The sequence below is a fragment of the Phalangium opilio genome, unplaced genomic scaffold (assembly GCF_054372755.1).
Source record: "Phalangium opilio isolate 3A_F unplaced genomic scaffold, DU_Popi_V2 ptg000810l_1, whole genome shotgun sequence".
Lineage (NCBI taxonomy): Eukaryota > Metazoa > Arthropoda > Arachnida > Opiliones > Phalangiidae > Phalangium > Phalangium opilio.
In genome coordinates, this window is record NW_028324253.1 from 195,370 (window position 1) to 220,246 (window position 24,877).

At 45.9% G+C, this 24,877-nt stretch overlaps 9 non-coding genes across 9 annotated transcripts; all 9 read left to right on the top strand.

The window, feature by feature from the left end:
* The first annotated feature begins 2,481 nt into the window (after positions 1 to 2,481).
* On the top strand, positions 2,482 to 2,599 carry TRNAS-CGA (transfer RNA serine (anticodon CGA)). The gene is made up of 2 exons: positions 2,482 to 2,519; positions 2,554 to 2,599. It is a non-coding gene; the product is annotated as a tRNA-Ser (tRNA).
* Positions 2,600 to 3,229: 630 nt separating this feature from the next.
* Positions 3,230 to 3,351, top strand: TRNAL-CAA (transfer RNA leucine (anticodon CAA)). The gene is made up of 2 exons: positions 3,230 to 3,267; positions 3,306 to 3,351. It is a non-coding gene; the product is annotated as a tRNA-Leu (tRNA).
* A 3,190-nt stretch (positions 3,352 to 6,541) lies between these two features.
* On the top strand, positions 6,542 to 6,659 carry TRNAS-CGA (transfer RNA serine (anticodon CGA)). The gene is made up of 2 exons: positions 6,542 to 6,579; positions 6,614 to 6,659. It is a non-coding gene; the product is annotated as a tRNA-Ser (tRNA).
* An 8,167-nt stretch (positions 6,660 to 14,826) lies between these two features.
* Positions 14,827 to 14,948, top strand: TRNAL-CAA (transfer RNA leucine (anticodon CAA)). The gene is made up of 2 exons: positions 14,827 to 14,864; positions 14,903 to 14,948. It is a non-coding gene; the product is annotated as a tRNA-Leu (tRNA).
* Positions 14,949 to 17,589: 2,641 nt separating this feature from the next.
* Positions 17,590 to 17,711, top strand: TRNAL-CAA (transfer RNA leucine (anticodon CAA)). Its single transcript has 2 exons — positions 17,590 to 17,627; positions 17,666 to 17,711. It is a non-coding gene; the product is annotated as a tRNA-Leu (tRNA).
* Positions 17,712 to 20,352: 2,641 nt separating this feature from the next.
* On the top strand, positions 20,353 to 20,474 carry TRNAL-CAA (transfer RNA leucine (anticodon CAA)). The gene is made up of 2 exons: positions 20,353 to 20,390; positions 20,429 to 20,474. It is a non-coding gene; the product is annotated as a tRNA-Leu (tRNA).
* A 1,720-nt stretch (positions 20,475 to 22,194) lies between these two features.
* Positions 22,195 to 22,316, top strand: TRNAL-CAA (transfer RNA leucine (anticodon CAA)). The gene is made up of 2 exons: positions 22,195 to 22,232; positions 22,271 to 22,316. It is a non-coding gene; the product is annotated as a tRNA-Leu (tRNA).
* Positions 22,317 to 23,303: 987 nt separating this feature from the next.
* Positions 23,304 to 23,421, top strand: TRNAS-CGA (transfer RNA serine (anticodon CGA)). The gene is made up of 2 exons: positions 23,304 to 23,341; positions 23,376 to 23,421. It is a non-coding gene; the product is annotated as a tRNA-Ser (tRNA).
* A 254-nt stretch (positions 23,422 to 23,675) lies between these two features.
* TRNAS-CGA (transfer RNA serine (anticodon CGA)) lies at positions 23,676 to 23,793 on the top strand. Its single transcript has 2 exons — positions 23,676 to 23,713; positions 23,748 to 23,793. It is a non-coding gene; the product is annotated as a tRNA-Ser (tRNA).
* The last annotated feature ends 1,084 nt before the right edge of the window (positions 23,794 to 24,877 follow it).

Below are 24,877 nucleotides of genomic sequence, written 5' to 3' on the forward strand. Positions count from 1 at the left end.
GATTAGATGTCGTTTTAAAACGTCCAAATTGCACAAAACCACGTCGGGATGGCCGAGCGGTCTAAGGCGCCAGACTCAAGGGGCTTAGCTTCCTTCGTTCACGTTGTGAATCTGTATATTCTGGTCCTCGTTTGAGGTTGTGGGTTCGAATATCACTTCTGACACGAAATGTCTCATGAAAAAAACTGAAAGAGGTGTAATTTTAAAGCGTCCAAATTTCACACCACCACGTCGGGATGGCCGAGCGGTCTAAGGCGCCAGACTCAAGGGGCTTAGCTTCCTTCGTTCACGATATGAATCTGTGTATTCTGGTCCTGGTTTGAGGGCGTGAGTTCGAATCCCACTTCTGACACGATATGTTTTAGGAAAATAACAGGATGAGATGTCATTTTAAAACGTCCAAATTCCACAAAACCGCGTCAGGATGGCCGAGCGGTCTAAGGCGCCAGACTCAAGGGGCTTAGCTTCCTTCGTTCACGTTGTGAATCTGTATATTCTGGTCCTCGTTTGAGGTTGTGGGTTCGAATATCACTTCTGACACGAAATGTTTAATGAAAAAAACTGAAAGAGGTGTAATTTTAAAGCGTCCAAATTTCACACCACCACGTCAGGATGGCCGAGCGGTCTAGGGTGCCAGACTCAAGGGGCTTAGCTTCCTTCGTTCACGATGTGAATCTGTGTATTCTGCTCCTCGTTTGAGGGCGTGGGTTCGAATCCCACTTCTGACACGATATGTTTTATGAAAATAACTGGATGAGATGTCATTTTAAAACGTCCAAATTCCATAAAACCGCGTCAGGATGGCCGAGCGGTCTAAGGCGCCAGACTCGAGTGGCTTAGCTTCCTTCGTTCACGATGTGAATCTGTATATTCTGGTCCTCGTTTGAGGGCATGGGTGCGAATATCACTTCTGACACGAAATGTTTCATGAAAAAACTGAAAGAGGTGTAATTTTAAAGCGTCCAAATATCACACCACCACGTCAGGATGGCCGAGCGGTCTAAGGCGCCAGACTCAAGGGGCTTAGCTTCCTTCGTTCACGATGTGCAGCTGTATATTCTGGTCCTCGTTTGAGGGCGTGGGTTCGTATATCACTTCTGACACGAAATGTTTTATGAAAATAACTGAACGAGGTGTAATTTTAAAGCGTCCAAATTTCACACCAACACGTCAGGATGGCCGAGCGGTCTAAGGTGCCAGACTCAAGGGGCTTAGCTTCCTTCGTTCACGATGTGAATCTGTGTATTCTGGTCCTCGTTTGAGGGCGTGGGTTCGAATATCACTTCTGACACGAAATGTTTCATGAAAAAAACTGAAAGAGGTGTAATTTTAAAGCGTCCAAATTTCACACCACCACGTCAGGATGGCCTAGCGGTCTAAGGTGCCAGACTCAAGGGGCTTATCTTCCTTCGTTCACGATGTGAATCTGTGTATTCTGCTCCTCGTTTGAGGGCGTGGGTTCGAATCCCACTTCTGACACGAAATGTTTCATGAAAAAAACTGAAAGAGGTGTAATTTTAAAGCGTCCAAATTTCACACCACCACGTCAGGATGGCCGAGCGGTCTAAGGTGCCAGACTCAAGGGGCTTAGCTTCCTTCGTTCACGATGTGAATCTGTGTATTCTGCTCCTCGTTTGAGGGCGTGGGTTCGAATCTCACTTCTGACACGATATGTTTTATGAAAATAACTGGATTAGATGTCGTTTTAAAACGTCCAAATTGCACAAAACCGCGTCGGGATGGCCGAGCGGTCTAAGGCGCCAGACTCAAGGGGCTTAGGTTCCTTCGTTCACGATGTGAATCTGTGTATTCTGCTCCTCGTTTGAGGGCGTGGGTTCGAATCCCACTTCTGACACGATATGTTTTATGAAAATAACTGGATTAGATGTCGTTTAAAAGCGTCCAAATTTCACACCACCACGTCAGGATGGCCGAGCGGTCTAAGGTGCCAGACTCAAGGGGCTTAGCTTCCTTCGTTCACGATGTGAATCTGTGTACTCTGCTCCTCGTTTGAGGTCGTGGGTTCGAATCCCACTTCTGACACGATATGTTTTAGGAAAATAACTGGATGAGATGTCATTTTAAAACGTCCAAATTCCATAAAACCGCGTCAGGATGGCCGAGCGGTCTAAGGCGCTAGACTCAAGGGGCTTAGCTTCCTTCGTTCACGATGTGAATCTGTGTATTCTGCTCCTCGTTTGAGGGCGTGGGTTCGAATCCCACTTCTGACACGATATGTTTTATGAAAATAACTGGATTAGATGTCGTTTTAAAACGTCCAAATTGCACAAAACCACGTCGGGATGGCCGAGCGGTCTAAGGCGCCAGACTCAAAGGAGCTTCCTTCGTTCACGATGTGAATCTGTGTATTCTGCTCCTTGTTTGAGGGCGTGGGTTCGAATCCCAATTCTGACACAATATGTTTTATGAAAATAACTGGATTAGATGTCGTTTTAAAACGTCCAAATTGCACAAAACCACGTCGGGATGGCCGAGCGGTCTAAGGCGCCAGACTCGAAGGAGCTTCCTTCGTTCACGATGTGAATCTGTGTATTCTGCTCCTTGTTTGAGGGCGTGGGTTCGAATCCCACTTCTGACACGATATGTTTTATGAAAATAACTGGATTAGATGTCGTTTTAAAACGTCCAAATTGCACAAAACCACGTCGGGATGGCCGAGCGGTCTAAGGCGCCAGACTCAAGGGGCTTAGCTTCCTTCGTTCACGATGTGAATCTGTATATTCTGGTCCTCGTTTGAGGGCGTGGGTTCGAATATCACTTCTGACACGAAATGTTTCATGAAAAAAACTGAAAGAGGTGTAATTTTAAAGCGTCCAAATTTCACACCACCACGTCAGGATGGCCGAGCGGTCTAAGGTGCCAGACTCAAGGGGCTTAGCTTCCTTCGTTCACGATGTGAATCTGTGTATTCTGTTCCTCGTTTGAGGGCGTGGGTTCGAATATCACTTCTGACACGAAATGTTTTATGAAAAAAACTGAAAGAGGTGTAATTTTAAAGCGTCCAAATTTCACACCACCACGTCAGGATGGCCGAGCGGTCTAAGGTGCCAGACTCAAGGGGCTTAGCTTCCTTCGTTCACGATGTGAATCTGTGTATTCTGCTCCTCGTTTGAGGGCGTGGGTTCGAATCCCACTTCTGACACGATATGTTTTATGAAAATAACTGGATTAGATGTCGTTTTAAAACGTCCAAATTGCATAAAACCGCGTCAGGATGGCCGAGCGGTCTAAGGCGCTAGACTCAAGGGGCTTAGCTTCCTTCGTTCACGTTGTGAATCTGTGTATTCTGGTCCTCATTTGAGGGCGTGGGTTCGAATCCCACTTCTGACACGATATGTTTTATGAAAATAGCTGGATTAGATGTCGTTTTAAAACGTCCAAATTGCACAAAACCACGTCGGGATGGCTGAGCGGTCTAAGGCGCCAGACTCGAAGGAGCTTCCTTCGTTCACGATGTGAATCTGTGTATTCTGCTCCTTGTTTGAGGGCGTGGGTTCGAATCACGATATGTTTTATGAAAATAACTGGATTAGATGTCGTTTTAAAACGTCCAAATTGCACAAAACCACGTCGGGATGGCCGAGCGGTCTAAGGTGCCAGACTCTAGGGGCTTAGCTTCCTTAGTTCACGATGTGAAGCTGTATATTCTGGTCCTCGTTTGAGGGCGTGGGTTCGAATATCACTTCTGACACGAAATGTTTTATGAAAATAACTGAACAAGGTGTAATTTTAAAGCGTCCAAATTTCACACCAACACGTCAGGATGGCCAAGCGGTCTAAGGCGCCAGACTCGAAGGAGCTTCGTTCGTTCACGATGTGAATCTGTGTATTCTGTTCCTCGTTTGAGGGCGTGGGTTCGAATATCACTTCTGACACGAAATGTTTTATGAAAAAAACTGAAAGAGGTGTAATTTTAAAGCGTCCAAATTTCACACCACCACGTCAGGATGGCCGAGCGGTCTAAGGTGCCAGACTCAAGGGGCTTAGCTTCCTACGTTCACGATGTGAATCTGTGTATTCTGCTCCTCGTTTGAGGGCGTGGGTTCGAATCCCACTTCTGACACGATATGTTTTATGAAAATAACTGGATGAGATGTCATTTTAAAACGTCCAAATTCCATAAAACCGCGTCAGGATGGCCGAGCGGTCTAAGGCGCCAGACTCTAGGGGCTTAGCTTCCTTAGTTCACGATGTGAAGCTGTATATTCTGCTCCTCGTTTGAGGGCGTGGGTTCGAATTCCACTTCTGACACGATATGTTTTATGAAAATAACTGGATTAGATGTCGTTTTAAAACGTCCAAATTGCACAAAACCACGTCGGGATGGCCGAGCGGTATAAGGCGCCAGACTCGAAGGAGCTTCCTTCGTTCACGATGTGAATCTGTGTATTCTGCTCCTTGTTTGAGGGCGTGGGTTCGAATCACGATATGTTTTATGAAAATAACTGGATTAGATGTCGTTTTAAAACGTCCAAATTGCACAAAACCACGTCGGGATGGCCGAGCGGTCTAAGGCGCCAGACTCAAGGGGCTTAGCTTCCTTAGTTCACGATGTGAAGCTGTATATTCTGGTCCTCGTTTGAGGGCGTGGGTTCGAATATCACTTCTGACACGAAATGTTTTATGAAAATAACTGAACGAGGTGTAATTTTAAAGCGTCCAAATTTCACACCAACACGTCAGGATGGCCAAGCGGTCTAAGGCGCCAGACTCGAAGGAGCTTCGTTCGTTCACGATGTGAATCTGTGTATTCTGTTCCTCGTTTGAGGGCGTGAATTCGAATATCACTTCTGACACGAAATGTTTTATGAAAAAAACTGAAAGAGGTGTAATTTTAAAGCGTCCAAATTTCACACCACCACGTCAGGATTGCCGAGCGGTCTAAGGTGCCAGACTCAAGGGGCTTAGCTTCCTTCGTTCACGATGTGAATCTGTGTATTCTGCTCCTCGTTTGAGGGCGTGGGTTCGAATCCCACTTCTGACACGATATGTTTTATGAAAATAACTGGATTAGATGTCGTTTTAAAACGTCCAAATTGCATAAAACCGCGTCAGGATGGCCGAGCGGTCTAAGGCGCTATACTCAAGGGGCTTAGCTTCCTTCGTTCACGTTGTGAATCTGTGTATTCTGGTCCTCATTTGAGGGCGTGGGTTCGAATCCCACTTCTGACACGATATGTTTTATGAAAATAGCTGGATTAGATGTCGTTTTAAAACGTCCAAATTGCACAAAACCACGTCGGGATGGCTGAGCGGTCTAAGGCGCCAGACTCGAAGGAGCTTCCTTCGTTCACGATGTGAATCTGTGTATTCTGCTCCTTGTTTGAGGGCGTGGGTTCGAATCACGATATGTTTTATGAAAATAACTGGATTAGATGTCGTTTTAAAACGTCCAAATTGCACAAAACCACGTCGGGATGGCCGAGCGGTCTAAGGCGCCAGACTCTAGGGGCTTAGCTTCCTTAGTTCACGATGTGAAGCTGTATATTCTGGTCCTCGTTTGAGGGCGTGGGTTCGAATATCACTTCTGACACGAAATGTTTTATGAAAATAACTGAACGAGGTGTAATTTTAAAGCGTCCAAATTTCACACCAACACGTCAGGATGGCCAAGCGGTCTAAGGCGCCAGAATCGAAGGAGCTTCGTTCGTTCACGATGTGAATCTGTGTATTCTGTTCCTCGTTTGAGGGCGTGGGTTCGAATATCACTTCTGACACGAAATGTTTTATGAAAAAAACTGAAAGAGGTGTAATTTTAAAGCGTCCAAATTCCACACCACCACGTCAGGATGGCCGAGCGGTCTAAGGTGCCAGACTCAAGGGGCTTAGCTTCCTACGTTCACGATGTGAATCTGTGTATTCTGCTCCTCGTTTGAGGGCGTGGGTTCGAATCCCACTTCTGACACGATATGTTTTATGAAAATAACTGGATGAGATGTCATTTTAAAACGTCCAAATTCCATAAAACCGCGTCAGGATGGCCGAGCGGTCTAAGGCGCCAGACTCTAGGGGCTTAGCTTCCTTAGTTCACGATGTGAAGCTGTATATTCTGCTCCTCGTTTGAGGGCGTGGGTTCGAATTCCACTTCTGACACGATATGTTTTATGAAAATAACTGGATTAGATGTCGTTTTAAAACGTCCAAATTGCACAAAACCACGTCGGGATGGCCGAGCGGTATAAGGCGCCAGACTCGAAGGAGCTTCCTTCGTTCACGATGTGAATCTGTGTATTCTGCTCCTTGTTTGAGGGCGTGGGTTCGAATCACGATATGTTTTATGAAAATAACTGGATTAGATGTCGTTTTAAAACGTCCAAATTGCACAAAACCACGTCGGGATGGCCGAGCGGTCTAAGGCGCCAGACTCAAGGGGCTTAGCTTCCTTAGTTCACGATGTGAAGCTGTATATTCTGGTCCTCGTTTGAGGGCGTGGGTTCGAATATCACTTCTGACACGAAATGTTTTATGAAAATAACTGAACGAGGTGTAATTTTAAAGCGTCCAAATTTCACACCAACACGTCAGGATGGCCAAGCGGTCTAAGGCGCCAGACTCGAAGGAGCTTCGTTCGTTCACGATGTGAATCTGTGTATTCTGTTCCTCGTTTGAGGGCGTGGGTTCGAATCCCACTTCTGACACGATATGTTTTATGAAAATAGCTGGATTAGATGTCGTTTTAAAACGTCCAAATTGCACAAAACCACGTCGGGATGGCTGAGCGGTCTAAGGCGCCAGACTCGAAGGAGCTTCCTTCGTTCACGATGTGAATCTGTGTATTCTGCTCCTTGTTTGAGGGCGTGGGTTCGAATCACGATATGTTTTATGAAAATAACTGGATTAGATGTCGTTTTAAAACGTCCAAATTGCACAAAACCACGTCGGGATGGCCGAGCGGTCTAAGGCGCCAGACTCTAGGGGCTTAGCTTCCTTAGTTCACGATGTGAAGCTGTATATTCTGGTCCTCGTTTGAGGGCGTGGGTTCGAATATCACTTCTGACACGAAATGTTTTATGAAAATAACTGAACGAGGTGTAATTTTAAAGCGTCCAAATTTCACACCAACACGTCAGGATGGCCAAGCGGTCTAAGGCGCCAGACTCGAAGGAGCTTCGTTCGTTCACGATGTGAATCTGTGTATTCTGTTCCTCGTTTGAGGGCGTGGGTTCGAATATCACTTCTGACACGAAATGTTTTATGAAAAAAACTGAAAGAGGTGTAATTTTAAAGCGTCCAAATTTCACACCACCACGTCAGGATGGCCGAGCGGTCTAAGGTGCCAGACTCAAGGGGCTTAGCTTCCTACGTTCACGATGTGAATCTGTGTATTCTGCTCCTCGTTTGAGGGCGTGGGTTCGAATCCCACTTCTGACACGATATGTTTTATGAAAATAACTGGATGAGATGTCATTTTAAAACGTCCAAATTCCATAAAACCGCGTCAGGATGGCCGAGCGGTCTAAGGCGCCAGACTCTAGGGGCTTAGCTTCCTTAGTTCACGATGTGAAGCTGTATATTCTGCTCCTCGTTTGAGGGCGTGGGTTCGAATTCCACTTCTGACACGATATGTTTTATGAAAATAACTGGATTAGATGTCGTTTTAAAACGTCCAAATTGCACAAAACCACGTCGGGATGGCCGAGCGGTATAAGGCGCCAGACTCGAAGGAGCTTCCTTCGTTCACGATGTGAATCTGTGTATTCTGCTCCTTGTTTGAGGGCGTGGGTTCGAATCACGATATGTTTTATGAAAATAACTGGATTAGATGTCGTTTTAAAACGTCCAAATTGCACAAAACCACGTCGGGATGGCCGAGCGGTCTAAGGCGCCAGACTCAAGGGGCTTAGCTTCCTTAGTTCACGATGTGAAGCTGTATATTCTGGTCCTCGTTTGAGGGCGTGGGTTCGAATATCACTTCTGACACGAAATGTTTTATGAAAATAACTGAACGAGGTGTAATTTTAAAGCGTCCAAATTTCACACCAACACGTCAGGATGGCCAAGCGGTCTAAGGCGCCAGACTCGAAGGAGCTTCGTTCGTTCACGATGTGAATCTGTGTATTCTGTTCCTCGTTTGAGGGCGTGGGTTCGAATATCACTTCTGACACGAAATGTTTTATGAAAAAAACTGAAAGAGGTGTAATTTTAAAGCGTCCAAATTTCACACCACCACGTCAGGATGGCCGAGCGGTCTAAGGTGCCAGACTCAAGGGGCTTAGCTTCCTTCGTTCACGATGTGAATCTGTGTATTCTGCTCCTCGTTTGAGGGCGTGGGTTCGAATCCCACTTCTGACACGATATGTTTTATGAAAATAACTGGATTAGATGTCGTTTTAAAACGTCCAAATTGCATAAAACCGCGTCAGGATGGCCGAGCAGTCTAAGGCGCTAGACTCAAGGGGCTTAGCTTCCTTCGTTCACGTTGTGAATCTGTGTATTCTGGTCCTCATTTGAGGGCGTGGGTTCGAATCCCACTTCTGACACGATATGTTTTATGAAAATAGCTGGATTAGATGTCGTTTTAAAACGTCCAAATTGCACAAAACCACGTCAGGATGGCTGAGCGGTCTAAGGCGCCAGACTCGAAGGAGCTTCCTTCGTTCACGATGTGAATCTGTGTATTCTGCTCCTTGTTTGAGGGCGTGGGTTCGAATCACGATATGTTTTATGAAAATAACTGGATTAGATGTCGTTTTAAAACGTCCAAATTGCACAAAACCACGTCGGGATGGCCGAGCGGTCTAAGGCGCCAGACTCTAGGGGCTTAGCTTCCTTAGTTCACGATGTGAAGCTGTATATTCTGGTCCTCGTTTGAGGGCGTGGGTTCGAATATCACTTCTGACACGAAATGTTTTATGAAAATAACTGAACGAGGTGTAATTTTAAAGCGTCCAAATTTCACACCAACACGTCAGGATGGCCAAGCGGTCTAAGGCGCCAGACTCGAAGGAGCTTCGTTCGTTCACGATGTGAATCTGTGTATTCTGTTCCTCGTTTGAGGGCGTGGGTTCGAATATCACTTCTGACACGAAATGTTTTATGAAAAAAACTGAAAGAGGTGTAATTTTAAAGCGTCCAAATTTCACACCACCACGTCAGGATGGCCGAGCGGTCTAAGGTGCCAGACTCAAGGGGCTTAGCTTCCTACGTTCACGATGTGAATCTGTGTATTCTGCTCCTCGTTTGAGGGCGTGGGTTCGAATCCCACTTCTGACACGATATGTTTTATGAAAATAACTGGATGAGATGTCATTTTAAAACGTCCAAATTCCATAAAACCGCGTCAGGATGGCCGAGCGGTCTAAGGCGCCAGACTCTAGGGGCTTAGCTTCCTTAGTTCACGATGTGAAGCTGTATATTCTGCTCCTCGTTTGAGGGCGTGGGTTCGAATTCCACTTCTGACACGATATGTTTTATGAAAATAACTGGATTAGATGTCGTTTTAAAACGTCCAAATTGCACAAAACCACGTCGGGATGGCCGAGCGGTATAAGGCGCCAGACTCGAAGGAGCTTCCTTCGTTCACGATGTGAATCTGTGTATTCTGCTCCTTGTTTGAGGGCGTGGGTTCGAATCACGATATGTTTTATGAAAATAACTGGATTAGATGTCGTTTTAAAACGTCCAAATTGCACAAAACCACGTCGGGATGGCCGAGCGGTCTAAGGCGCCAGACTCAAGGGGCTTAGCTTCCTTAGTTCACGATGTGAAGCTGTATATTCTGGTCCTCGTTTGAGGGCGTGGGTTCGAATATCACTTCTGACACGAAATGTTTTATGAAAATAACTGAACGAGGTGTAATTTTAAAGCGTCCAAATTTCACACCAACACGTCAGGATGGCCAAGCGGTCTAAGGCGCCAGACTCGAAGGAGCTTCGTTCGTTCACGATGTGAATCTGTGTATTCTGTTCCTCGTTTGAGGGCGTGGGTTCGAATATCACTTCTGATTCGAAATGTTTTATGAAAAAAACTGAAAGAGGTGTAATTTTAAAGCGTCCAAATTTCACACCACCACGTCAGGATGGCCGAGCGGTCTAAGGTGCCAGACTCAAGGGGCTTAGCTTCCTTCGTTCACGATGTGAATCTGTGTATTCTGCTCCTCGTTTGAGGGCGTGGGTTCGAATCCCACTTCTGACACGATATGTTTTATGAAAATAACTGGATTAGATGTCGTTTTAAAACGTCCAAATTGCATAAAACCGCGTCAGGATGGCCGAGCAGTCTAAGGCGCTAGACTCAAGGGGCTTAGCTTCCTTCGTTCACGTTGTGAATCTGTGTATTCTGGTCCTCATTTGAGGGCGTGGGTTCGAATCCCACTTCTGACACGATATGTTTTATGAAAATAGCTGGATTAGATGTCGTTTTAAAACGTCCAAATTGCACAAAACCACGTCGGGATGGCTGAGCGGTCTAAGGCGCCAGACTCGAAGGAGCTTCCTTCGTTCACGATGTGAATCTGTGTATTCTGCTCCTTGTTTGAGGGCGTGGGTTCGAATCACGATATGTTTTATGAAAATAACTGGATTAGATGTCGTTTTAAAACGTCCAAATTGCACAAAACCACGTCGGGATGGCCGAGCGGTCTAAGGCGCCAGACTCTAGGGGCTTAGCTTCCTTAGTTCACGATGTGAAGCTGTATATTCTGGTCCTCGTTTGAGGGCGTGGGTTCGAATATCACTTCTGACACGAAATGTTTTATGAAAATAACTGAACGAGGTGTAATTTTAAAGCGTCCAAATTTCACACCAACACGTCAGGATGGCCAAGCGGTCTAAGGCGCCAGACTCGAAGGAGCTTCGTTCGTTCACGATGTGAATCTGTGTATTCTGTTCCTCGTTTGAGGGCGTGGGTTCGAATATCACTTCTGACACGAAATGTTTTATGAAAAAAACTGAAAGAGGTGTAATTTTAAAGCGTCCAAATTTCACACCACCACGTCAGGATGGCCGAGCGGTCTAAGGTGCCAGACTCAAGGGGCTTAGCTTCCTACGTTCACGATGTGAATCTGTGTATTCTGCTCCTCGTTTGAGGGCGTGGGTTCGAATCCCACTTCTGACACGATATGTTTTATGAAAATAACTGGATGAGATGTCATTTTAAAACGTCCAAATTCCATAAAACCGCGTCAGGATGGCCGAGCGGTCTAAGGCGCCAGACTCTAGGGGCTTAGCTTCCTTAGTTCACGATGTGAAGCTGTATATTCTGCTCCTCGTTTGAGGGCGTGGGTTCGAATTCCACTTCTGACACGATATGTTTTATGAAAATAACTGGATTAGATGTCGTTTTAAAACGTCCAAATTGCACAAAACCACGTCGGGATGGCCGAGCGGTATAAGGCGCCAGACTCGAAGGAGCTTCCTTCGTTCACGATGTGAATCTGTGTATTCTGCTCCTTGTTTGAGGGCGTGGGTTCGAATCACGATATGTTTTATGAAAATAACTGGATTAGATGTCGTTTTAAAACGTCCAAATTGCACAAAACCACGTCGGGATGGCCGAGCGGTCTAAGGCGCCAGACTCAAGGGGCTTAGCTTCCTTAGTTCACGATGTGAAGCTGTATATTCTGGTCCTCGTTTGAGGGCGTGGGTTCGAATATCACTTCTGACACGAAATGTTTTATGAAAATAACTGAACGAGGTGTAATTTTAAAGCGTCCAAATTTCACACCAACACGTCAGGATGGCCAAGCGGTCTAAGGCGCCAGACTCGAAGGAGCTTCGTTCGTTCACGATGTGAATCTGTGTATTCTGTTCCTCGTTTGAGGGCGTGGGTTCGAATATCACTTCTGATTCGAAATGTTTTATGAAAAAAACTGAAAGAGGTGTAATTTTAAAGCGTCCAAATTTCACACCACCACGTCAGGATGGCCGAGCGGTCTAAGGTGCCAGACTCAAGGGGCTTAGCTTCCTTCGTTCACGATGTGAATCTGTGTATTCTGCTCCTCGTTTGAGGGCGTGGGTTCGAATCCCACTTCTGACACGATATGTTTTATGAAAATAACTGGATTAGATGTCGTTTTAAAACGTCCAAATTGCATAAAACCGCGTCAGGATGGCCGAGCAGTCTAAGGCGCTAGACTCAAGGGGCTTAGCTTCCTTCGTTCACGTTGTGAATCTGTGTATTCTGGTCCTCATTTGAGGGCGTGGGTTCGAATCCCACTTCTGACACGATATGTTTTATGAAAATAGCTGGATTAGATGTCGTTTTAAAACGTCCAAATTGCACAAAACCACGTCGGGATGGCTGAGCGGTCTAAGGCGCCAGACTCGAAGGAGCTTCCTTCGTTCACGATGTGAATCTGTGTATTCTGCTCCTTGTTTGAGGGCGTGGGTTCGAATCACGATATGTTTTATGAAAATAACTGGATTAGATGTCGTTTTAAAACGTCCAAATTGCACAAAACCACGTCGGGATGGCCGAGCGGTCTAAGGCGCCAGACTCTAGGGGCTTAGCTTCCTTAGTTCACGATGTGAAGCTGTATATTCTGGTCCTCGTTTGAGGGCGTGGGTTCGAATATCACTTCTGACACGAAATGTTTTATGAAAATAACTGAACGAGGTGTAATTTTAAAGCGTCCAAATTTCACACCAACACGTCAGGATGGCCAAGCGGTCTAAGGCGCCAGACTCGAAGGAGCTTCGTTCGTTCACGATGTGAATCTGTGTATTCTGTTCCTCGTTTGAGGGCGTGGGTTCGAATATCACTTCTGACACGAAATGTTTTATGAAAAAAACTGAAAGAGGTGTAATTTTAAAGCGTCCAAATTTCACACCACCACGTCAGGATGGCCGAGCGGTCTAAGGTGCCAGACTCAAGGGGCTTAGCTTCCTTCGTTCACGATGTGAATCTGTGTATTCTGCTCCTCGTTTGAGGGCGTGGGTTCGAATCCCACTTCTGACACGATATGTTTTATGAAAATAACTGGATTAGATGTCGTTTTAAAACGTCCAAATTGCATAAAACCGCGTCAGGATGGCCGAGCAGTCTAAGGCGCTAGACTCAAGGGGCTTAGCTTCCTTCGTTCACGTTGTGAATCTGTGTATTCTGGTCCTCATTTGAGGGCGTGGGTTCGAATCCCACTTCTGACACGATATGTTTTATGAAAATAGCTGGATTAGATGTCGTTTTAAAACGTCCAAATTGCACAAAACCACGTCGGGATGGCTGAGCGGTCTAAGGCGCCAGACTCGAAGGAGCTTCCTTCGTTCACGATGTGAATCTGTGTATTCTGCTCCTTGTTTGAGGGCGTGGGTTCGAATCACGATATGTTTTATGAAAATAACTGGATTAGATGTCGTTTTAAAACGTCCAAATTGCACAAAACCACGTCGGGATGGCCGAGCGGTCTAAGGCGCCAGACTCTAGGGGCTTAGCTTCCTTAGTTCACGATGTGAAGCTGTATATTCTGGTCCTCGTTTGAGGGCGTGGGTTCGAATATCACTTCTGACACGAAATGTTTTATGAAAATAACTGAACGAGGTGTAATTTTAAAGCGTCCAAATTTCACACCAACACGTCAGGATGGCCAAGCGGTCTAAGGCGCCAGACTCGAAGGAGCTTCGTTCGTTCACGATGTGAATCTGTGTATTCTGTTCCTCGTTTGAGGGCGTGGGTTCGAATATCACTTCTGACACGAAATGTTTTATGAAAAAAACTGAAAGAGGTGTAATTTTAAAGCGTCCAAATTTCACACCACCACGTCAGGATGGCCGAGCGGTCTAAGGTGCCAGACTCAAGGGGCTTAGCTTCCTACGTTCACGATGTGAATCTGTGTATTTTGCTCCTCGTTTGAGGGCGTGGGTTCGAATCCCACTTCTGACACGATATGTTTTATGAAAATAACTGGATGAGATGTCATTTTAAAACGTCCAAATTCCATAAAACCGCGTCAGGATGGCCGAGCGGTCTAAGGCGCCAGACTCTAGGGGCTTAGCTTCCTTAGTTCACGATGTGAAGCTGTATATTCTGCTCCTCGTTTGAGGGCGTGGGTTCGAATTCCACTTCTGACACGATATGTTTTATGAAAATAACTGGATTAGATGTCGTTTTAAAACGTCCAAATTGCACAAAACCACGTCGGGATGGCCGAGCGGTATAAGGCGCCAGACTCGAAGGAGCTTCCTTCGTTCACGATGTGAATCTGTGTATTCTGCTCCTTGTTTGAGGGCGTGGGTTCGAATCACGATATGTTTTATGAAAATAACTGGATTAGATGTCGTTTTAAAACGTCCAAATTGCACAAAACCACGTCGGGATGGCCGAGCGGTCTAAGGCGCCAGACTCAAGGGGCTTAGCTTCCTTAGTTCACGATGTGAAGCTGTATATTCTGGTCCTCGTTTGAGGGCGTGGGTTCGAATATCACTTCTGACACGAAATGTTTTATGAAAATAACTGAACGAGGTGTAATTTTAAAGCGTCCAAATTTCACACCAACACGTCAGGATGGCCAAGCGGTCTAAGGCGCCAGACTCGAAGGAGCTTCGTTCGTTCACGATGTGAATCTGTGTATTCTGTTCCTCGTTTGAGGGCGTGGGTTCGAATATCACTTCTGACACGAAATGTTTTATGAAAAAAACTGAAAGAGGTGTAATTTTAAAGCGTCCAAATTTCACACCACCACGTGAGGATGGCCGAGCGGTCTAAGGTGCCAGACTCAAGGGGCTTAGCTTCCTTCGTTCACGATGTGAATCTGTGTATTCTGCTCCTCGTTTGAGGGCGTGGGTTCGAATCCCACTTCTGACACGATATGTTTTATGAAAATAACTGGATTAGATGTCGTTTTAAAACGTCCAAATTGCATAAAACCGCGTCAGGATGGCCGAGCGGTCTAAGGCGCTAGACTCAAGGGGCTTAGCTTCCTTCGTTCACGTTGTGAATCTGTGTATTCTGGTCCTCATTTGAGGGCGTGGGTTCGAATCCCACTTCTGACACGATATGTTTTATGAAAATAGCTGGATTAGATGTCATTTTAAAACGTCCAAATTGCACAAAACCACGTCGGGATGGCTGAGCGGTCTAAGGCGCCAGACTCGAAGGAGCTTCCTTCGTTCACGATGTGAATCTGTGTATTCTGCTCCTTGTTTGAGGGCGTGGGTTCGAATCACGATATGTTTTATGAAAATAACTGGATTAGATGTCGTTTTAAAACGTCCAAATTGCACAAAACCACGTCGGGATGGCCGAGCGGTCTAAGGCGCCAGACTCAAGGGGCTTAGCTTCCTTAGTTCACGATGTGAAGCTGTATATTCTGGTCCTCGTTTGAGGGCGTGGGTTCGAATATCACTTCTGACACGAAATGTTTTATGAAAATAACTGAACGAGGTGTAATTTTAAAGCGTCCAAATTTCACACCAACACGTCAGGATGGCCAAGCGGTCTAAGGCGCCAGACTCGAAGGAGCTTCGTTCGTTCACGATGTGAATCTGTGTATTCTGTTCCTCGTTTGAGGGCGTGGGTTCGAATATCACTTCTGACACGAAATGTTTTATGAAAAAAACTGAAAGAGGTGTAATTTTAAAGCGTCCAAATTTCACACCACCACGTCAGGATGGCCGAGCGGTCTAAGGTGCCAGACTCAAGGGGCTTAGCTTCCTTCGTTCACGATGTGAATCTGTGTATTCTGCTCCTCGTTTGAGGGCGTGGGTTCGAATCCCACTTCTGACACGATATGTTTTATGAAAATAACTGGATTAGATGTCGTTTTAAAACGTCCAAATTGCATAAAACCGCGTCAGGATGGCCGAGCAGTCTAAGGCGCTAGACTCAAGGGGCTTAGCTTCCTTCGTTCACGTTGTGAATCTGTGTATTCTGGTCCTCATTTGAGGGCGTGGGTTCGAATCCCACTTCTGACACGATATGTTTTATGAAAATAGCTGGATTAGATGTCGTTTTAAAACGTCCAAATTGCACAAAACCACGTCGGGATGGCTGAGCGGTCTAAGGCGCCAGACTCGAAGGAGCTTCCTTCGTTCACGATGTGAATCTGTGTATTCTGCTCCTTGTTTGAGGGCGTGGGTTCGAATCACGATATGTTTTATGAAAATAACTGGATTAGATGTCGTTTTAAAACGTCCAAATTGCACAAAACCACGTCGGGATGGCCGAGCGGTCTAAGGCGCCAGACTCTAGGGGCTTAGCTTCCTTAGTTCACGATGTGAAGCTGTATATTCTGGTCCTCGTTTGAGGGCGTGGGTTCGAATATCACTTCTGACACGAAATGTTTTATGAAAATAACTGAACGAGGTGTAATTTTAAAGCGTCCAAATTTCACACCAACACGTCAGGATGGCCAAGCGGTCTAAGGCGCCAGACTCGAAGGAGCTTCGTTCGTTCACGATGTGAATCTGTGTATTCTGTTCCTCGTTTGAGGGCGTGGGTTCGAATATCACTTCTGACACGAAATGTTTTATGAAAAAAACTGAAAGAGGTGTAATTTTAAAGCGTCCAAATTTCACACCACCACGTCAGGATGGCCGAGCGGTCTAAGGTGCCAGACTCAAGGGGCTTAGCTTCCTACGTTCACGATGTGAATCTGTGTATTTTGCTCCTCGTTTGAGGGCGTGGGTTCGAATCCCACTTCTGACACGATATGTTTTATGAAAATAACTGGATGAGATGTCATTTTAAAACGTCCAAATTCCATAAAACCGCGTCAGGATGGCCGAGCGGTCTAAGGCGCCAGACTCTAGGGGCTTAGCTTCCTTAGTTCACGATGTGAAGCTGTATATTCTGCTCCTCGTTTGAGGGCGTGGGTTCGAATTCCACTTCTGACACGATATGTTTTATGAAAATAACTGGATTAGATGTCGTTTTAAAACGTCCAAATTGCACAAAACCACGTCGGGATGGCCGAGCGGTATAAGGCGCCAGACTCGAAGGAGCTTCCTTCGTTCACGATGTGAATCTGTGTATTCTGCTCCTTGTTTGAGGGCGTGGGTTCGAATCACGATATGTTTTATGAAAATAACTGGATTAGATGTCGTTTTAAAACGTCCAAATTGCACAAAACCACGTCGGGATGGCCGAGCGGTCTAAGGCGCCAGACTCAAGGGGCTTAGCTTCCTTAGTTCACGATGTGAAGCTGTATATTCTGGTCCTCGTTTGAGGGCGTGGGTTCGAATATCACTTCTGACACGAAATGTTTTATGAAAATAACTGAACGAGGTGTAATTTTAAAGCGTCCAAATTTCACACCAACACGTCAGGATGGCCAAGCGGTCTAAGGCGCCAGACTCGAAGGAGCTTCGTTCGTTCACGATGTGAATCTGTGTATTCTGTTCCTCGTTTGAGGGCGTGGGTTCGAATATCACTTCTGACACGAAATGTTTTATGAAAAAAACTGAAAGAGGTGTAATTTTAAAGCGTCCAAATTTCACACCACCACGTGAGGATGGCCGAGCGGTCTAAGGTGCCAGACTCAAGGGGCTTAGCTTCCTTCGTTCACGATGTGAATCTGTGTATTCTGCTCCTCGTTTGAGGGCGTGGGTTCGAATCCCACTTCTGACACGATATGTTTTATGAAAATAACTGGATTAGATGTCGTTTTAAAACGTCCAAATTGCATAAAACCGCGTCAGGATGGCCGAGCGGTCTAAGGCGCTAGACTCAAGGGGCTTAGCTTCCTTCGTTCACGTTGTGAATCTGTGTATTCTGGTCCTCATTTGAGGGCGTGGGTTCGAATCCCACTTCTGACACGATATGTTTTATGAAAATAGCTGGATTAGATGTCATTTTAAAACGTCCAAATTGCACAAAACCACGTCGGGATGGCTGAGCGGTCTAAGGCGCCAGACTCGAAGGAGCTTCCTTCGTTCACGATGTGAATCTGTGTATTCTGCTCCTTGTTTGAGGGCGTGGGTTCGAATCACGATATGTTTTATGAAAATAACTGGATTAGATGTCGTTTTAAAACGTCCAAATTGCACAAAACCACGTCGGGATGGCCGAGCGGTCTAAGGCGCCAGACTCAAGGGGCTTAGCTTCCTTAGTTCACGATGTGAAGCTGTATATTCTGGTCCTCGTTTGAGGGCGTGGGTTCGAATATCACTTCTGACACGAAATGTTTTATGAAAATAACTGAACGAGGTGTAATTTTAAAGCGTCCAAATTTCACACCAACACGTCAGGATGGCCAAGCGGTCTAAGGCGCCAGACTCGAAGGAGCTTCGTTCGTTCACGATGTGAATCTGTGTATTCTGTTCCTCGTTTGAGGGCGTGGGTTCGAATATCACTTCTGACACGAAATGTTTTATGAAAAAAACTGAAAGAGGTGTAATTTTAAAGCGTCCAAATTTCACACCACCACGTCAGGATGGCCGAGCGGTCTAAGGTGCCAGACTCAAGGGGCTTAGCTTCCTTCGTTCACGATGTGAATCTGTGTATTCTGCTCCTCGTTTGAGGGCGTGGGTTCGAATCCCACTTCTGACACGATATGTTTTATGAAAATAACTGGATTAGATGTCGTTTTAAAACGTCCAAATTGCATAAAACCGCGTCAGGATGGCCGAGCAGTCTAAGGCGCTAGACTCAAGGGGCTTAGCTTCCTTCGTTCACGTTGTGAATCTGTGTATTCTGGTCCTCATTTGAGGGCGTGGGTTCGAATCCCACTTCTGACACGATATGTTTTATGAAAATAGCTGGATTAGATGTCGTTTTAAAACGTCCAAATTGCACAAAACCACGTCGGGATGGCTGAGCGGTCTAAGGCGCCAGACTCGAAGGAGCTTCCTTCGTTCACGATGTGAATCTGTGTATTCTGCTCCTTGTTTGAGGGCGTGGGTTCGAATCACGATATGTTTTATGAAAATAACTGGATTAGATGTCGTTTTAAAACGTCCAAATTGCACAAAACCACGTCGGGATGGCCGAGCGGTCTAAGGCGCCAGACTCTAGGGGCTTAGCTTCCTTAGTTCACGATGTGAAGCTGTATATTCTGGTCCTCGTTTGAGGGCGTGGGTTCGAATATCACTTCTGACACGAAATGTTTTATGAAAATAACTGAACGAGGTGTAATTTTAAAGCGTCCAAATTTCACACCAACACGTCAGGATGGCCAAGCGGTCTAAGGCGCCAGACTCGAAGGAGCTTCGTTCGTTCACGATGTGAATCTGTGTATTCTGTTCCTCGTTTGAGGGCGTGGGTTCGAATATCACTTCTGACACGAAATGTTTTATGAAAAAAACTGAAAGAGGTGTAATTTTAAAGCGTCCAAATTTCACACCACCACGTCAGGATGGCCGAGCGGTCAAAGGTGCCAGACTCAAGGGGCTTAGCTTCCTACGTTCACGATGTGAATCTGTGTATTTTGCTCCTCGTTTGAGGGCGTGGGTTCGAATCCCACTTCTGACACGATATGTTTTATGAAAATAACTGGATGAGATGTCATTTTAAAACGTCCAAATTCCATAAAACCGCGTCAGGATGGCCGAGCGGTCTAAGGCGCCAGACTCTAGGGGCTTAGCTTCCTTAGTTCACGATGTGAAGCTGTATATTCTGCTCCTCGTTTGAGGGCGTGGGTTCGAATTCCACTTCTGACACGATATGTTTTATGAAAATAACTGGATTAGATGTCGTTTTAAAACGTCCAAATTGCACAAAACCACGTCGGGATGGCCGAGCGGTATAAGGCGCCAGACTCGAAGGAGCTTCCTTCGTTCACGATGTGAATCTGTGTATTCTGCTCCTTGTTTGAGGGCGTGGGTTCGAATCACGATATGTTTTATGAAAATAACTGGATTAGATGTCGTTTTAAAACGTCCAAATTGCACAAAACCACGTCGGGATGGCCGAGCGGTCTAAGGCGCCAGACTCAAGGGGCTTAGCTTCCTTAGTTCACGATGTGAAGCTGTATATTCTGGTCCTCGTTTGAGGGCGTGGGTTCGAATATCACTTCTGACACGAAATGTTTTATGAAAATAACTGAACGAGGTGTAATTTTAAAGCGTCCAAATTTCACACCAACACGTCAGGATGGCCAAGCGGTCTAAGGCGCCAGACTCGAAGGAGCTTCGTTCGTTCACGATGTGAATCTGTGTATTCTGTTCCTCGTTTGAGGGCGTGGGTTCGAATATCACTTCTGACACGAAATGTTTTATGAAAAAAACTGAAAGAGGTGTAATTTTAAAGCGTCCAAATTTCACACCACCACGTGAGGATGGCCGAGCGGTCTAAGGTGCCAGACTCAAGGGGCTTAGCTTCCTTCGTTCACGATGTGAATCTGTGTATTCTGCTCCTCGTTTGAGGGCGTGGGTTCGAATCCCACTTCTGACACGATATGTTTTATGAAAATAACTGGATTAGATGTCGTTTTAAAACGTCCAAATTGCATAAAACCGCGTCAGGATGGCCGAGCGGTCTAAGGCGCTAGACTCAAGGGGCTTAGCTTCCTTCGTTCACGTTGTGAATCTGTGTATTCTGGTCCTCATTTGAGGGCGTGGGTTCGAATCCCACTTCTGACACGATATGTTTTATGAAAATAGCTGGATTAGATGTCATTTTAAAACGTCCAAATTGCACAAAACCACGTCGGGATGGCTGAGCGGTCTAAGGCGCCAGACTCGAAGGAGCTTCCTTCGTTCACGATGTGAATCTGTGTATTCTGCTCCTTGTTTGAGGGCGTGGGTTCGAATCACGATATGTTTTATGAAAATAACTGGATTAGATGTCGTTTTAAAACGTCCAAATTGCACAAAACCACGTCGGGATGGCCGAGCGGTCTAAGGCGCCAGACTCTAGGGGCTTAGCTTCCTTAGTTCACGATGTGAAGCTGTATATTCTGGTCCTCGTTTGAGGGCGTGGGTTCGAATATCACTTCTGACACGAAATGTTTTATGAAAATAACTGAACGAGGTGTAATTTTAAAGCGTCCAAATTTCACACCAACACGTCAGGATGGCCAAGCGGTCTAAGGCGCCAGACTCGAAGGAGCTTCGTTCGTTCACGATGTGAATCTGTGTATTCTGTTCCTCGTTTGAGGGCGTGGGTTCGAATATCACTTCTGACACGAAATGTTTTATGAAAAAAACTGAAAGAGGTGTAATTTTAAAGCGTCCAAATTTCACACCACCACGTCAGGATGGCCGAGCGGTCTAAGGTGCCAGACTCAAGGGGCTTAGCTTCCTACGTTCACGATGTGAATCTGTGTATTTTGCTCCTCGTTTGAGGGCGTGGGTTCGAATCCCACTTCTGACACGATATGTTTTATGAAAATAACTGGATGAGATGTCATTTTAAAACGTCCAAATTCCATAAAACCGCGTCAGGATGGCCGAGCGGTCTAAGGCGCCAGACTCTAGGGGCTTAGCTTCCTTAGTTCACGATGTGAAGCTGTATATTCTGCTCCTCGTTTGAGGGCGTGGGTTCGAATTCCACTTCTGACACGATATGTTTTATGAAAATAACTGGATTAGATGTCGTTTTAAAACGTCCAAATTGCACAAAACCACGTCGGGATGGCCGAGCGGTATAAGGCGCCAGACTCGAAGGAGCTTCCTTCGTTCACGATGTGAATCTGTGTATTCTGCTCCTTGTTTGAGGGCGTGGGTTCGAATCACGATATGTTTTATGAAAATAACTGGATTAGATGTCGTTTTAAAACGTCCAAATTGCACAAAACCACGTCGGGATGGCCGAGCGGTCTAAGGCGCCAGACTCAAGGGGCTTAGCTTCCTTAGTTCACGATGTGAAGCTGTATATTCTGGTCCTCGTTTGAGGGCGTGGGTTCGAATATCACTTCTGACACGAAATGTTTTATGAAAATAACTGAACGAGGTGTAATTTTAAAGCGTCCAAATTTCACACCAACACGTCAGGATGGCCAAGCGGTCTAAGGCGCCAGACTCGAAGGAGCTTCGTTCGTTCACGATGTGAATCTGTGTATTCTGTTCCTCGTTTGAGGGCGTGGGTTCGAATATCACTTCTGACACGAAATGTTTTATGAAAAAAACTGAAAGAGGTGTAATTTTAAAGCGTCCAAATTTCACACCACCACGTGAGGATGGCCGAGCGGTCTAAGGTGCCAGACTCAAGGGGCTTAGCTTCCTTCGTTCACGATGTGAATCTGTGTATTCTGCTCCTCGTTTGAGGGCGTGGGTTCGAATCCCACTTCTGACACGATATGTTTTATGAAAATAACTGGATTAGATGTCGTTTTAAAACGTCCAAATTGCATAAAACCGCGTCAGGATGGCCGAGCGGTCTAAGGCGCTAGACTCAAGGGGCTTAGCTTCCTTCGTTCACGTTGTGAATCTGTGTATTCTGGTCCTCATTTGAGGGCGTGGGTTCGAATCCCACTTCTGACACGATATGTTTTATGAAAATAGCTGGATTAGATGTCATTTTAAAACGTCCAAATTGCACAAAACCACGTCGGGATGGCTGAGCGGTCTAAGGCGCCAGACTCGAAGGAGCTTCCTTCGTTCACGATGTGAATCTGTGTATTCTGCTCCTTGTTTGAGGGCGTGGGTTCGAATCACGATATGTTTTATGAAAATAACTGGATTAGATGTCGTTTTAAAACGTCCAAATTGCACAAAACCACGTCGGGATGGCCGAGCGGTCTAAGGCGCCAGACTCTAGGGGCTTAGCTTCCTTAGTTCACGATGTGAAGCTGTATATTCTGGTCCTCGTTTGAGGGCGTGGGTTCGAATATCACTTCTGACACGAAATGTTTTATGAAAATAACTGAACGAGGTGTAATTTTAAAGCGTCCAAATTTCACACCAACACGTCAGGATGGCCAAGCGGTCTAAGGCGCCAGACTCGAAGGAGCTTCGTTCGTTCACGATGTGAATCTGTGTATTCTGTTCCTCGTTTGAGGGCGTGGGTTCGAATATCACTTCTGACACGAAATGTTTCATGAAAAAAACTGAAAGAGGTGTAATTTTAAAGCGTCCAAATTTCACACCACCACGTCAGGATGGCCGAGCGGTCTAAGGTGCCAGACTCAAGGGGCTTAGCTTCCTACGTTCACGATGTGAATCTGTGTATTCTGCTCCTCGTTTGAGGGCGTGGGTTCGAATCCCACTTCTGACACGATATGTTTTATGAAAATAACTGGATGAGATGTCATTTTAAAACGTCCAAATTCCATAAAACCGCGTCAGGATGGCCGAGCGGTCTAAGGCGCCAGACTCTAGGGGCTTAGCTTCCTTAGTTCACGATGTGAAGCTGTATATTCTGCTCCTCGTTTGAGGGCGTGGGTTCGAATTCCACTTCTGACACGATATGTTTTATGAAAATAACTGGATTAGATGTCGTTTTAAAACGTCCAAATTGCACAAAACCACGTCGGGATGGCCGAGCGGTACATGGCGCCAGACTCGAAGGAGCTTCCTTCGTTCACGATGTGAATCTGTGTATTCTGCTCCTTGTTTGAGGGCGTGGGTTCGAATCCCACTTCTGACACGATATGTTTTATGAAAATAACTGGATTAGATGTCGTTTTAAAACGTCCAAATTGCACAAAACCACGTCGGGATGGCCGAGCGGTCTAAGGCGCCAGACTCAAGGGGCTTAGCTTCCTTCGTTCACGATGTGAATTTGTGTATTCTGCTCCTCGTTTGAGGGCGTGGGTTCGAATCCCACTTCTGACACGATATGTTTTATGAAAATAACTGGATTAGATGTCGTTTTAAAACGTCCAAATTGCACAAAACCACGTCGGGATGGCCGAGCGGTCTAAGGCGCCAGACTCGAAGGAGCTTCCTTCGTTCACGATGAGAATCTGTGTATTCTGCTCCTTGTTTGAGGGCGTGGGTTCGAATCCCACTTCTGACACGATATGTTTTATGAAAATAACTGGATTAGATGTCGTTTTAAAACGTCCAAATTGCACAAAACCACGTCGGGATGGCCGATCGGTCTAAGGCGCCAGACTCAAGGGGCTTAGCTTCCTTCGTTCACGATGTGCAGCTGTATATTCTGGTCCTCGTTTGAGGGCGTGGGTTCGAATATCACTTCTGACACGAAATGTTTTATGAAAATAACTGAACGAGGTGTAATTTTAAAGCGTCCAAATTTCACACCAACACGTCAGGATGGCCGAGCGGTCTAAGGTGCCAGACTCAAGGGGCTTAGCTTCCTTCGTTCTCGATGTGAATCTGTGTATTCTGGTCCTCGTTTGAGGGCGTGGGTTCGAATATCACTTCTGACACGAAATGTTTCATGAAAAAAACTGAAAGAGGTGTAATTTTAAAGCGTCCAAATTTCACACCACCACGTCAGGATGGCCTAGCGGTCTAAGGTGCCAGACTCAAGGGGCTTATCTTCCTTCGTTCACGATGTGAATCTGTGTATTCTGCTCCTCGTTTGAGGGCGTGGGTTCGAATCCCACTTCTGACACGAAATGTTTCATGAAAAAAACTGAAAGAGGTGTAATTTTAAAGCGTCCAAATTTCACACCACCACGTCAGGATGGCCGAGCGGTCTAAGGTGCCAGACTCAAGGGGCTTAGCTTCCTTCGTTCACGATGTGAATCTGTGTATTCTGCTCCTCGTTTGAGGGCGTGGGTTCGAATCCCACTTCTGACACGATATGTTTTATGAAAATAACTGGATTAGATGTCGTTTTAAAGCGTCCAAATTTCACACCACCACGTCAGGATGGCCGAGCGGTCTAAGGTGCCAGACTCAAGGGGCTTAGCTTCCTTCGTTCACGATGTGAATCTGTGTATTCTGCTCCTCGTTTGAGGGCGTGGGTTCGAATCCCACTTCTGACACGATATGTTTTATGAAAATAACTGGATGAGATGTCATTTTAAAACGTCCAAATTCCATAAAACCGCGTCAGGATGGCCGAGCGGTCTAAGTTGCCAGACTCGAGGGGCTTAGCTTCCTTCGTTCACGATGTGAATCTGTGTATT